A 13,904-nucleotide genomic window follows, 5' to 3' on the forward strand; every position below is an offset into this window, starting at 1 on the left:
CAGCCCTTCCCTGCAGCCTGGGCACCCCTGCCAGCGGTGGCACCCCAGGCCCCCCAGGCACCACCAGCAGGTATGGCACCCCAGTCTGCTCTGGCACCTTCGCCATCCCCGTCACACCCGTCCCCCCCGCCGTTTTCGCACGGGCGTTCAGCAAGCCCGCGGGAGCACCCTTGCCCTCGCCTGGGTGACGCGTGCCCACTCAGGCCAATCTGCAGAGAACTTCCCAAATATCTCTGGGAATTTCTCTCCCGTTTCACCTCCTAGAAGGGAGTCTCCTCCCCAAAGTGCAACCCCGTCCCACCGGCACAGCAGCTCCCCACGCGCCTGGCGCAGAGCTGGGGGATGTCGGCCGTGGGGGATGGCTCGGTGGGTGCCCCCGGAGAGTTCCCCCAGCCCAGCACGGCTCCCTCTCACCCACACAGGTCTGCAGATGGCTCCGTGTGGCTGCCTCTTCGACCCCCGGGTGTTCCACATCCAGTGGACAGTCACCGACCTGCCTCCACCGGCCGGTGCCATGCTCGGCCAAGGCACCGCTTCCCTGCCAGGGGCTGCCCTGGGGGGGCCCTGGGGCTGCGGAGCAGCCCCGGGGACCCCCCAGGGCCAGCCACAGTACCTTGCCCCCTACCAACATCAGGCAAGAGCGGTGGCCCCGGCCCCTACGGCGCTGCCGATGCCCATGCCCACCTACCGGCACATCCAGGGGCAGTTGCTGATGATGGACACCTCCAGCATGGCCACCCCTGCAGGGGCACCCCCGGGCAGTGACGTCCCCCTGGGCAGCGACGTCCCCCCCAGACCCTCCGCTGCCCCCCCCAACCAAGACCTTGGGGACACTGCAGGAGATCTCGAAGTGTCTGAGGAGATGCTTCTGCAGGAGGCCCTCAGACTCTTCGGGTGCTCCACGGACGCAGTGGGGGCCAGCCAGGGTGGGGCCAGCCAGGGTGGTCCCAGCAGCAGCCCCGTGCCTGGGCACCCCAGGGGCACCAGCGGAGAGGGGACAGGGGTGGCCCCAGCCTGCCCAGTGCTGCCGACATGCAGCCCCGGCAACCAGCACATCGAGGGGCAGTCGGAGAAGATCGACGCCACCGGCACGGCCACCCCTGCGGGGGCACCCCTGGGCAGCGACGTCCCCCCGGTCAGCGACGTCCCCCCCAGCCCCTGCGCTGCCCCTCACGCCCAAGCCCTGGGGGACATCGCAGAACACCTCGCGGTGCCTGACGGGGAGCTTCTTGAAGAGGCCCTCGGGCTCCTTGGGTGCTCCCTGGACACGGTGGGGGCCAGCCGGGACGGTCCCAGCAGCAGCCCCGTGCCTGGGGACACCGAGGGCACCGGCGCAGCCACCCCCGACTGGGACTTCAGCCCCTGGTCGCTGCCGGATGAGCTGCTCACCCTCGACTCCCGCATCCCCGAGCTCAGCGACACCGCGCTGAGCCTCGACATATTCCACAGCGTCGGGATGGAGCCCCAGGAGCCACGGGGGGATGCGGGGATGGACCTGCCACCATCCCCGTCTGCCGCGGCAGAGCAGCCGAGGAAGAGGCAGGCGCAGAGCTCCTTGCCAATGCCACCCAGCAAGCGCAGGGCTCTGGCAGACGACATGGGGGTGTGAGGGGGGATCAGACGGGGGCGAGATGGAGATGGGGGGAGTGGGAGGGGGGAGGGGGGGATCAGACAGGGGTGAGATGGAGATGGGGGGACTGGGGGGTGGGAGGGGAGGGGGGTGGATTGGTTGGGGGGGGTTGAGGGGGTGGGTGGGAGGCGGGTGGGGGGTAGGGAGGGTTTAGAGCAGCTTTGTTGGGACCTTTTCTGTTGTCTTTTCCATTAAAAGCTCTTTCTGCAGAACCACTCCGTGCCTATGTGGGATGGGGAGGGAGCGCAGGGGGCACCGGGAAACAGCCCCCAAGAGGTGCAAAAGCCCCGCCGAGCCCCAGATCCGAGCCGGCGAGCCCCGAGGGGAACCCAGCCACCCCCAGGCCCGAGTCACCACCAGCGGGGCAGCAATGGTGGGAGGGGGAACAGGAACAGGAACGACTCCCCTGTCCCCTGCCCCAGGGGAAGCAGCCCTTCGGTGGGGAAGCCAGGACAGACAGGTCCCTGCAGGACTCACGGACACGGCCCCACGCAGAAAGCAGCACGCAGCCCCTGGGACAAGGAGAGACCTTGGGGGCCGGGGGGGACACGGACACACACGACAACAAGGGCTGCAAGGCCTTCGTCTTGAACCCCACCAGCGTCCCCTCCAGCGGGGACAGGGCTCGCTGCAAAGCCCTTCAAAGCCTCAAGACAATCACACCCTTCCTCGGGTCCCACCGCGCTCAGCCCCGCAGCCCAGCTTTGCCTCACCGACACAGCAAAATAACCCCAAATCACCCCAAGAATGGCGAGGGAGGGAGCTGGGGGCCAGGCAGGGGCCCTCCTCCCCTTCTCTGGCTGCACCTTGGGCAGCCGCAAGACGGGGAAGGGGGGAAGACAATGCATCTCTAAAGTCTCAGCACCGGCCAGCAAGTGCCCGGAAAGCTCATCTCTCCTTATTGCCCATTTCCCATCCCAGCTCCACAACCCAGGAGCAAGGCAGCCCACGGCACCTCCGAGAAGCAGCCTCACCTTGCCGGGTCTGCCTTGCAGAAGGTGCAGGGTGAGGTCCCCCAGCACCGGGGGGCTGGGGGGGCTGAGCCCCTTCCTTCGGGCAGTCCCAGAGGTGCCGTGAGCCACTCCGGACCCCGGGCAGGCGCAGTCCCGTCGGCATCAGCACGGCACAGCTCCCGGTGCCGCTGCTGCTCAGCGTCTCGCCCCGCACACCGACTCGCCCCAAGCACTGGCCTTGCCCCAAAACTGGCCCCTGGAGCCGCTGCACCGCCACCGCCCGCAGCTCTCGGGGGGCCACCGAGAGTCCTTCTGCTCGAGAGGAGGAGGAGGAAAAAGGAAAGAAAAGAAAAGGAGAAGCCCCAAACCCAAACGTCAAGGAGCCTCAGTGCCGGAGGACGAGCTCTCCTCTCCCAAAGCAGCCTGGGGGAGCCACCGGCAGAAGAGCTGAAGCCAGCCCTGGGCTGGCTTTGAGGCAACCAACTGTTCACCGCTTCCCCAGCCACCCTCCCGGGTTGGAGAACTGCCGCAGCCCATGGAAGGCAGAGAGCTCTGCACCACCAGCGAGTGCTTTGCTTTGCAGGGACACAGACAGCCTGAGCAGAGCCTGGACCTCCCCGTCCACCTCACCGCAGACAGCCAGAGCACACCCAGACACCGGTCACGACCCAGACTGGACAGACCAGGGAGTCGTGTTTAAGGCGAAATTCCCTCGGCCTAAATTCCGGTGAAACGACACCAAACGACCGGTTAAAGATTGTAGTTATGACAGAAGCCAACTGAACTGGGGAGGCGTGGAAGTAGGCGGCAGGGTTTCTCACCACAGGAACTGGCATAAGACTGCTTCTGTAAACCCTGTAACCACAGACATCAATTCAGGGAATCAGTGATAGCATATTCCCATACATTCTGTACGGTATGTCTAAATACTTTGATGGTTTTAGTGTTTTGGACCAGCCGTGGAAACTGGTTGGCTGCTAGGTGACTGTAAAAGTGAGATTTGGTAAAGAATTGTTAGAAAACGTATCCTAAGGCTACGACTGAAACAACAGAAAAAAGTATAGCCGAGCCATTAACTAGTAGAGGTCGTTACTCAGAAGTTTTGCAGTTCTTTGCTCTTAGGACTAGATGTTCCTGTACGCTCGATGAGAACAATGTTGACACTGGCCACATGTGACTGAAGCTGCTTTAAGCTTCAAGAGCAAAGGACAAGAATCAAGACTTCAAGGACAGCCAACAAGAACTTCAAATGGGTCGGTGGTCGCAAAAGCAGCCCTTCGACTCAAATGGATCCTTCATTGCGCACGATCGGGTGTAGGCAGTACTAAGATAATCAGTTGCAAGCATTTTTATGTACGTGTATACTAATCTGATTCATATGCAATTAGTTATTCTAACTAACCTGTTAGTGCCGAAGCTGCGGCATGCACGCGAGGTGGAACTATCCCCCGTGCATCCAGCGCTGCAATAAAGAATGCCTGCTTTCTAAAACTCCAAAACGACTCTTAGAGAGTTCCCTCGACCGGCTTTTCGGTATCATAAGGAGATCCCTCCCGTTGAGTCACGAGGCTCCGAGCAGACCCCCTGGCTTTCTAGACTCCTCCTCAGAGAAGGGCCCAGGGGCGGCTGGATCCACTCTTAGGCTCAGACTTGGTCAACGGTTGATATCTTGAAACGGATGAGGTGCAGGGATTGTGGAAAAGGAAAGAGAGAAGAAGACAGAGGGAGAGAAAGGAAGAGAGAAAGATTTCACCGGTCCTGGTCCAGCGTTGGTTCAGTCAGCCAAGGTGTCCAGTCAGCCCAGGGGTCCAGTCCTGGTGGGCTCGCACACCCGGGGCTTCAGCTTGCGTCCTTTTATCATCCTTGCCCCTCCTTCGGGTGGCCACCCGAACTCCTCAGGTTAACGAGCAGCTTGTGAGCCTTTGGCCTTGGGGGTCGTTTGGGGAGTAACTTCTCCTTGCCTGCAGACATGGCCGTTGTTTGGTCTTTGTATCAGAACAGGGAGCTGGGCAGCCTCCAGCACGCCCTCCCCCTCCTGTTGCTGATGTCTGAGCTGATGGGCTTTTCCCCTTGGTTCCTTGCTCTGCAGGCTTTGTCTTCAAGCAGAACTTGCCCCACCACAACGTTTGAGACAGTAACTCTTTCAGTCTCTCACAACACCCAGGCATCCTCCACGTGAAGGCCACTTCCCACCCCGGCTGGCCAACGCAACGGGCTGCCTACCTTCTTGAAGGACGGCAGCAGTTTGATGCTGACGAAGCCCATCTTGTTCTTCGGGATGTGTTTCAGGAGGAAAGCATCCTTGGGCAGGTTCTCCTCAGAGAGCTAGAATTCCACCTGGGACACAATCCTCCTGACCAGCTGCGGGTCGGGGACGCAGCGGTCGCACTCCAAGAGATCAGCCCCCAAAACATCGCTCGCAGCGCAGAAGCTCCTGGCAAAGCAGCGGGGACACCGGTGTGAGCTGGTGGCCTTTGGGATGTGCAGCACCGCCCGGTCCCAGCCGCAACGGTCGGTGCAGATGGCGGAGCGTTGAGGAGCGGGGTTGCTCAGCTGCGCTCTGAAATGAAATCCAGTTTTATGTTTTCACGAGCGCGGTTGCCTTCACGCCCCCGGCGTCGGTCCCTGCCGCGAGTGTACAATCTGGCAGCCAGGGGTGCCTCGCGAACAGAGAGCAATCTCCTTCGTTAACAGGATACAGGCCGGGAGAGATCTTGGGCCTCCGGTTCACGGCGGTTGGCCCGACTCCCCCAGGCCACACACCGTTCCCACAGCGGGAGCGAGAGGCCTGCGTTCCTGCCGAGGGTGTCCTTGGGAGCGCCAAATCCTCCAAGTACCAGGAGGGGATGGACTAACCCCATCCCTGCGGAGCACCAACAGCCCCAGCCTCTCCTCATCGGACGTTGTGCAGAATCCAGGCCTTTTCTGGGAGCACGCGGCGGCGGGTACTGTCTCCTCCTGGGTGTCACGCACCCAGGGCAAGCGCGGCCCCCTCCGAGGGGGATCCAGAGCTGCTGCTTCTCCGACCGGGCGACTAAAAGCCCTGACAGCACTCCTGGAGCCAGGGCTGGGGGAAAGCACGCCACCGAGTGACACCGCCTGACCTTCCTTCGCGCCCTCGAGGTCCTTTCTCCTATTTCTGCGTCACTCCAGCCAATGCAGCCAACAGAAGCACGGCCAATACTCACAAATGCGTTTGCCATCTGCCAAAAGGAGGCCTCGGCTTGGTCCCCTCTCGGCTAGGCCGAATCAACTTGTTCTTTTTCCCCCACCAGGAAAACACTGTTGAAAGCCAAGAGTATTGGCACCCGCAGCCCCTGAGAGCCACCTGTAGGCCCCGGGGGCACCCCAGCCTCCCTTAACCCTTTCCCTCCCCAGGAGGAGCTGGGGAGGCTCTTGGGGGGGAGGGGGGGGGCGCGGAACACAGGGAGCCCCCGCGTTCCTTCCCGGGAGACGCCAAAGAGTCCTTAGTAGCCAACAGCCGGAAGGGACCATGGCGCAGCCACCACGGCAGCTCCCACCGCGTGGGCCCTGGGGCCCCCCGGCGCCCCAGCGTTTTCAGACTTTTGTACTCCCCGAAACCTTCTACCCTCGAGGTAGGGACCGGCCCTGAGCCCGGGGACGCTCTTGGGGGCAAGAGCGCAGCTCACCGCCGGCCATGGCTCCTCTCTCTCTCTCGTAGGCTCAGCCAACCTGTACCATCTGCCCGGGCAGGAGCAGCCCTTCCCTGCAGCCTGGGCACCCCTGCCAGCGGTGGCACCCCAGGCCCCCCAGGCACCACCAGCAGGTATGGCACCCCAGTCTGCTCTGGCACCTTCGCCATCCCCGTCACACCCGTCCCCCCCGCCGTTTTCGCACGGGCGTTCAGCAAGCCCGCGGGAGCACCCTTGCCCTCGCCTGGGTGACGCGTGCCCACTCAGGCCAATCTGCAGAGAACTTCCCAAATATCTCTGGGAATTTCTCTCCCGTTTCACCTCCTAGAAGGGAGTCTCCTCCCCAAAGTGCAACCCCGTCCCACCGGCACAGCAGCTCCCCACGCGCCTGGCGCAGAGCTGGGGGATGTCGGCCGTGGGGGATGGCTCGGTGGGTGCCCCCGGAGAGTTCCCCCAGCCCAGCACGGCTCCCTCTCACCCACACAGGTCTGCAGATGGCTCCGTGTGGCTGCCTCTTCGACCCCCGGGTGTTCCACATCCAGTGGACAGTCGCCGACCTGCCTCCACCGGCCGGTGCCATGCTCGGCCAAGGCACCGCTTCCCTGCCAGAGGCTGCCCTGGGGGGGCCCTGGGGCTGCGGAGCAGCCCCGGGGACCCCCCAGGGCCAGCCACAGTACCTTGCCCCCTACCAACATCAGGCAAGAGCGGTGGCCCCGGCCCCTACGGCGCTGCTGATGCCCATGCCCACCTACCGGCACATCCAGGGGCAGTTGCTGATGATGGACACCTCCAGCATGGCCACCCCTGCAGGGGCACCCCCGGGCAGTGACGTCCCCCTGGGCAGCGACGTCCCCCCCAGACCCTCCGCTGCCCCCCCCAACCAAGACCTTGGGGACACTGCAGGAGATCTCGAAGTGTCTGAGGAGATGCTTCTGCAGGAGGCCCTCAGACTCTTCGGGTGCTCCACGGACGCAGTGGGGGCCAGCCAGGGTGGGGCCAGCCAGGGTGGTCCCAGCAGCAGCCCCGTGCCTGGGCACCCCAGGGGCACCAGCGGAGAGGGGACAGGGGTGGCCCCAGCCTGCCCAGTGCTGCCGACATGCAGCCCCGGCAACCAGCACATCGAGGGGCAGTCGGAGAAGATCGACGCCACCGGCACGGCCACCCCTGCGGGGGCACCCCTGGGCAGCGACGTCCCCCCGGTCAGCGACGTCCCCCCCAGCCCCTGCGCTGCCCCTCACGCCCAAGCCCTGGGGGACATCGCAGAACACCTCGCGGTGCCTGACGGGGAGCTTCTTGAAGAGGCCCTCGGGCTCCTTGGGTGCTCCCTGGACACGGTGGGGGCCAGCCGGGACGGTCCCAGCAGCAGCCCCGTGCCTGGGGACACCGAGGGCACCGGCGCAGCCACCCCCGACTGGGACTTCAGCCCCTGGTCGCTGCCGGATGAGCTGCTCACCCTCGACTCCCGCATCCCCGAGCTCAGCGACACCGCGCTGAGCCTCGACATATTCCACAGCGTCGGGATGGAGCCCCAGGAGCCACGGGGGGATGCGGGGATGGACCTGCCACCATCCCCGTCTGCCGCGGCAGAGCAGCCGAGGAAGAGGCAGGCGCAGAGCTCCTTGCCAATGCCACCCAGCAAGCGCAGGGCTCTGGCAGACGACATGGGGGTGTGAGGGGGGATCAGACGGGGGCGAGATGGAGATGGGGGGAGTGGGAGGGGGGAGGGGGGGATCAGACAGGGGTGAGATGGAGATGGGGGGACTGGGGGGTGGGAGGGGAGGGGGGTGGATTGGTTGGGGGGGGTTGAGGGGGTGGGTGGGAGGCGGGTGGGGGGTAGGGAGGGTTTAGAGCAGCTTTGTTGGGACCTTTTCTGTTGTCTTTTCCATTAAAAGCTCTTTCTGCAGAACCACTCCGTGCCTATGTGGGATGGGGAGGGAGCGCAGGGGGCACCGGGAAACAGCCCCCAAGAGGTGCAAAAGCCCCGCCGAGCCCCAGATCCGAGCCGGCGAGCCCCGAGGGGAACCCAGCCACCCCCAGGCCCGAGTCACCACCAGCGGGGCAGCAATGGTGGGAGGGGGAACAGGAACAGGAACGACTCCCCTGTCCCCTGCCCCAGGGGAAGCAGCCCTTCGGTGGGGAAGCCAGGACAGACAGGTCCCTGCAGGACTCACGGACACGGCCCCACGCAGAAAGCAGCACGCAGCCCCTGGGACAAGGAGAGACCTTGGGGGCCGGGGGGGACACGGACACACACGACAACAAGGGCTGCAAGGCCTTCGTCTTGAACCCCACCAGCGTCCCCTCCAGCGGGGACAGGGCTCGCTGCAAAGCCCTTCAAAGCCTCAAGACAATCACACCCTTCCTCGGGTCCCACCGCGCTCAGCCCCGCAGCCCAGCTTTGCCTCACCGACACAGCAAAATAACCCCAAATCACCCCAAGAATGGCGAGGGAGGGAGCTGGGGGCCAGGCAGGGGCCCTCCTCCCCTTCTCTGGCTGCACCTTGGGCAGCCGCAAGACGGGGAAGGGGGGAAGACAATGCATCTCTAAAGTCTCAGCACCGGCCAGCAAGTGCCCGGAAAGCTCATCTCTCCTTATTGCCCATTTCCCATCCCAGCTCCACAACCCAGGAGCAAGGCAGCCCACGGCACCTCCGAGAAGCAGCCTCACCTTGCCGGGTCTGCCTTGCAGAAGGTGCAGGGTGAGGTCCCCCAGCACCGGGGGGCTGGGGGGGCTGAGCCCCTTCCTTCGGGCAGTCCCAGAGGTGCCGTGAGCCACTCCGGACCCCGGGCAGGCGCAGTCCCGTCGGCATCAGCACGGCACAGCTCCTGGTGCCGCTGCTGCTCAGCGTCTCGCCCCGCACACCGACTCGCCCCAAGCACTGGCCTTGCCCCAAAACTGGCCCCTGGAGCCGCTGCACCGCCACCGCCCGCAGCTCTCGGGGGGCCACCGAGAGTCCTTCTGCTCGAGAGGAGGAGGAGGAAAAAGGAAAGAAAAGAAAAGGAGAAGCCCCAAACCCAAACGTCAAGGAGCCTCAGTGCCGGAGGACGAGCTCTCCTCTCCCAAAGCAGCCTGGGGGAGCCACCGGCAGAAGAGCTGAAGCCAGCCCTGGGCTGGCTTTGAGGCAACCAACTGTTCACCGCTTCCCCAGCCACCCTCCCGGGTTGGAGAACTGCCGCAGCCCATGGAAGGCAGAGAGCTCTGCACCACCAGCGAGTGCTTTGCTTTGCAGGGACACAGACAGCCTGAGCAGAGCCTGGACCTCCCCGTCCACCTCACCGCAGACAGCCAGAGCACACCCAGACACCGGTCACGACCCAGACTGGACAGACCAGGGAGTCGTGTTTAAGGCGAAATTCCCTCGGCCTAAATTCCGGTGAAACGACACCAAACGACCGGTTAAAGATTGTAGTTATGACAGAAGCCAACTGAACTGGGGAGGCGTGGAAGTAGGCGGCAGGGTTTCTCACCACAGGAACTGGCATAAGACTGCTTCTGTAAACCCTGTAACCACAGACATCAATTCAGGGAATCAGTGATAGCATATTCCCATACATTCTGTACGGTATGTCTAAATACTTTGATGGTTTTAGTGTTTTGGACCAGCCGTGGAAACTGGTTGGCTGCTAGGTGACTGTAAAAGTGAGATTTGGTAAAGAATTGTTAGAAAACGTATCCTAAGGCTTCGACTGAAACAACAGAAAAAAGTATAGCCGAGCCATTAACTAGTAGAGGTAGTTACTCAGAAGTTTTGCAGTTCTTTGCTCTTAGGACTAGATGTTCCTGTACGCTCGATGAGAACAATGTTGACACTGGCCACATGTGACTGAAGCTGCTTTAAGCTTCAAGAGCAAAGGACAAGAATCAAGACTTCAAGGACAGCCAACAAGAACTTCAAATGGGTCGGTGGTCGCAAAAGCAGCCCTTCGACTCAAATGGATCCTTCATTGCGCACGATCGGGTGTAGGCAGTACTAAGATAATCAGTTGCAAGCATTTTTATGTACGTGTATACTAATCTGATTCATATGCAATTAGTTATTCTAACTAACCTGTTAGTGCCGAAGCTGCGGCATGCACGCGAGGTGGAACTATCCCCCGTGCATCCAGCGCTGCAATAAAGAATGCCTGCTTTCTAAAACTCCAAAACGACTCTTAGAGAGTTCCCTCGACCGGCTTTTCGGTATCATAAGGAGATCCCTCCCGTTGAGTCACGAGGCTCCGAGCAGACCCCCTGGCTTTCTAGACTCCTCCTCAGAGAAGGGCCCAGGGGCGGCTGGATCCACTCTTAGGCTCAGACTTGGTCAACGGTTGATATCTTGAAACGGATGAGGTGCAGGGATTGTGGAAAAGGAAAGAGAGAAGAAGACAGAGGGAGAGAAAGGAAGAGAGAAAGATTTCACCGGTCCTGGTCCAGCGTTGGTTCAGTCAGCCAAGGTGTCCAGTCAGCCCAGGGGTCCAGTCCTGGTGGGCTCGCACACCCGGGGCTTCAGCTTGCGTCCTTTTATCATCCTTGCCCCTCCTTCGGGTGGCCACCCGAACTCCTCAGGTTAACGAGCAGCTTGTGAGCCTTTGGCCTTGGGGGTCGTTTGGGGAGTAACTTCTCCTTGCCTGCAGACATGGCCGTTGTTTGGTCTTTGTATCAGAACAGGGAGCTGGGCAGCCTCCAGCACGCCCTCCCCCTCCTGTTGCTGATGTCTGAGCTGATGGGCTTTTCCCCTTGGTTCCTTGCTCTGCAGGCTTTGTCTTCAAGCAGAACTTGCCCCACCACAACGTTTGAGACAGTAACTCTTTCAGTCTCTCACAACACCCAGGCATCCTCCACGTGAAGGCCACTTCCCACCCCGGCTGGCCAACGCAACGGGCTGCCTACCTTCTTGAAGGACGGCAGCAGTTTGATGCTGACGAAGCCCATCTTGTTCTTCGGGATGTGTTTCAGGAGGAAAGCATCCTTGGGCAGGTTCTCCTCAGAGAGCTAGAATTCCACCTGGGACACAATCCTCCTGACCAGCTGCGGGTCGGGGACGCAGCGGTCGCACTCCAAGAGATCAGCCCCCAAAACATCGCTCGCAGCGCAGAAGCTCCTGGCAAAGCAGCGGGGACACCGGTGTGAGCTGGTGGCCTTTGGGATGTGCAGCACCGCCCGGTCCCAGCCGCAACGGTCGGTGCAGATGGCGGAGCGTTGAGGAGCGGGGTTGCTCAGCTGCGCTCTGAAATGAAATCCAGTTTTATGTTTTCACGAGCGCGGTTGCCTTCACGCCCCCGGCGTCGGTCCCTGCCGCGAGTGTACAATCTGGCAGCCAGGGGTGCCTCGCGAACAGAGAGCAATCTCCTTCGTTAACAGGATACAGGCCGGGAGAGATCTTGGGCCTCCGGTTCACGGCGGTTGGCCCGACTCCCCCAGGCCACACACCGTTCCCACAGCGGGAGCGAGAGGCCTGCGTTCCTGCCGAGGGTGTCCTTGGGAGCGCCAAATCCTCCAAGTACCAGGAGGGGATGGACTAACCCCATCCCTGCGGAGCACCAACAGCCCCAGCCTCTCCTCATCGGACGTTGTGCAGAATCCAGGCCTTTTCTGGGAGCACGCGGCGGCGGGTACTGTCTCCTCCTGGGTGTCACGCACCCAGGGCAAGCGCGGCCCCCTCCGAGGGGGATCCAGAGCTGCTGCTTCTCCGACCGGGCGACTAAAAGCCCTGACAGCACTCCTGGAGCCAGGGCTGGGGGAAAGCACGCCACCGAGTGACACCGCCTGACCTTCCTTCGCGCCCTCGAGGTCCTTTCTCCTATTTCTGCGTCACTCCAGCCAATGCAGCCAACAGAAGCACGGCCAATACTCACAAATGCGTTTGCCATCTGCCAAAAGGAGGCCTCGGCTTGGTCCCCTCTCGGCTAGGCCGAATCAACTTGTTCTTTTTCCCCCACCAGGAAAACACTGTTGAAAGCCAAGAGTATTGGCACCCGCAGCCCCTGAGAGCCACCTGTAGGCCCCGGGGGCACCCCAGCCTCCCTTAACCCTTTCCCTCCCCAGGAGGAGCTGGGGAGGCTCTTGGGGGGGAGGGGGGGGGCGCGGAACACAGGGAGCCCCCGCGTTCCTTCCCGGGAGACGCCAAAGAGTCCTTAGTAGCCAACAGCCGGAAGGGACCATGGCGCAGCCACCACGGCAGCTCCCACCGCGTGGGCCCTGGGGCCCCCCGGCGCCCCAGCGTTTTCAGACTTTTGTACTCCCCGAAACCTTCTACCCTCGAGGTAGGGACCGGCCCTGAGCCCGGGGACGCTCTTGGGGGCAAGAGCGCAGCTCACCGCCGGCCATGGCTCCTCTCTCTCTCTCGTAGGCTCAGCCAACCTGTACCATCTGCCCGGGCAGGAGCAGCCCTTCCCTGCAGCCTGGGCACCCCTGCCAGCGGTGGCACCCCAGGCCCCCCAGGCACCACCAGCAGGTATGGCACCCCAGTCTGCTCTGGCACCTTCGCCATCCCCGTCACACCCGTCCCCCCCGCCGTTTTCGCACGGGCGTTCAGCAAGCCCGCGGGAGCACCCTTGCCCTCGCCTGGGTGACGCGTGCCCACTCAGGCCAATCTGCAGAGAACTTCCCAAATATCTCTGGGAATTTCTCTCCCGTTTCACCTCCTAGAAGGGAGTCTCCTCCCCAAAGTGCAACCCCGTCCCACCGGCACAGCAGCTCCCCACGCGCCTGGCGCAGAGCTGGGGGATGTCGGCCGTGGGGGATGGCTCGGTGGGTGCCCCCGGAGAGTTCCCCCAGCCCAGCACGGCTCCCTCTCACCCACACAGGTCTGCAGATGGCTCCGTGTGGCTGCCTCTTCGACCCCCGGGTGTTCCACATCCAGTGGACAGTCGCCGACCTGCCTCCACCGGCCGGTGCCATGCTCGGCCAAGGCACCGCTTCCCTGCCAGAGGCTGCCCTGGGGGGGCCCTGGGGCTGCGGAGCAGCCCCGGGGACCCCCCAGGGCCAGCCACAGTACCTTGCCCCCTACCAACATCAGGCAAGAGCGGTGGCCCCGGCCCCTACGGCGCTGCTGATGCCCATGCCCACCTACCGGCACATCCAGGGGCAGTTGCTGATGATGGACACCTCCAGCATGGCCACCCCTGCAGGGGCACCCCCGGGCAGTGACGTCCCCCTGGGCAGCGACGTCCCCCCCAGACCCTCCGCTGCCCCCCCCAACCAAGACCTTGGGGACACTGCAGGAGATCTCGAAGTGTCTGAGGAGATGCTTCTGCAGGAGGCCCTCAGACTCTTCGGGTGCTCCACGGACGCAGTGGGGGCCAGCCAGGGTGGGGCCAGCCAGGGTGGTCCCAGCAGCAGCCCCGTGCCTGGGCACCCCAGGGGCACCAGCGGAGAGGGGACAGGGGTGGCCCCAGCCTGCCCAGTGCTGCCGACATGCAGCCCCGGCAACCAGCACATCGAGGGGCAGTCGGAGAAGATCGACGCCACCGGCACGGCCACCCCTGCGGGGGCACCCCTGGGCAGCGACGTCCCCCCGGTCAGCGACGTCCCCCCCAGCCCCTGCGCTGCCCCTCACGCCCAAGCCCTGGGGGACATCGCAGAACACCTCGCGGTGCCTGACGGGGAGCTTCTTGAAGAGGCCCTCGGGCTCCTTGGGTGCTCCCTGGACACGGTGGGGGCCAGCCGGGACGGTCCCAGCAGCAGCC

Source organism: Buteo buteo, unplaced genomic scaffold (genome assembly GCF_964188355.1).
Source record: "Buteo buteo unplaced genomic scaffold, bButBut1.hap1.1 HAP1_SCAFFOLD_76, whole genome shotgun sequence".
NCBI classification, from domain to species: Eukaryota; Metazoa; Chordata; class Aves; order Accipitriformes; family Accipitridae; genus Buteo; species Buteo buteo.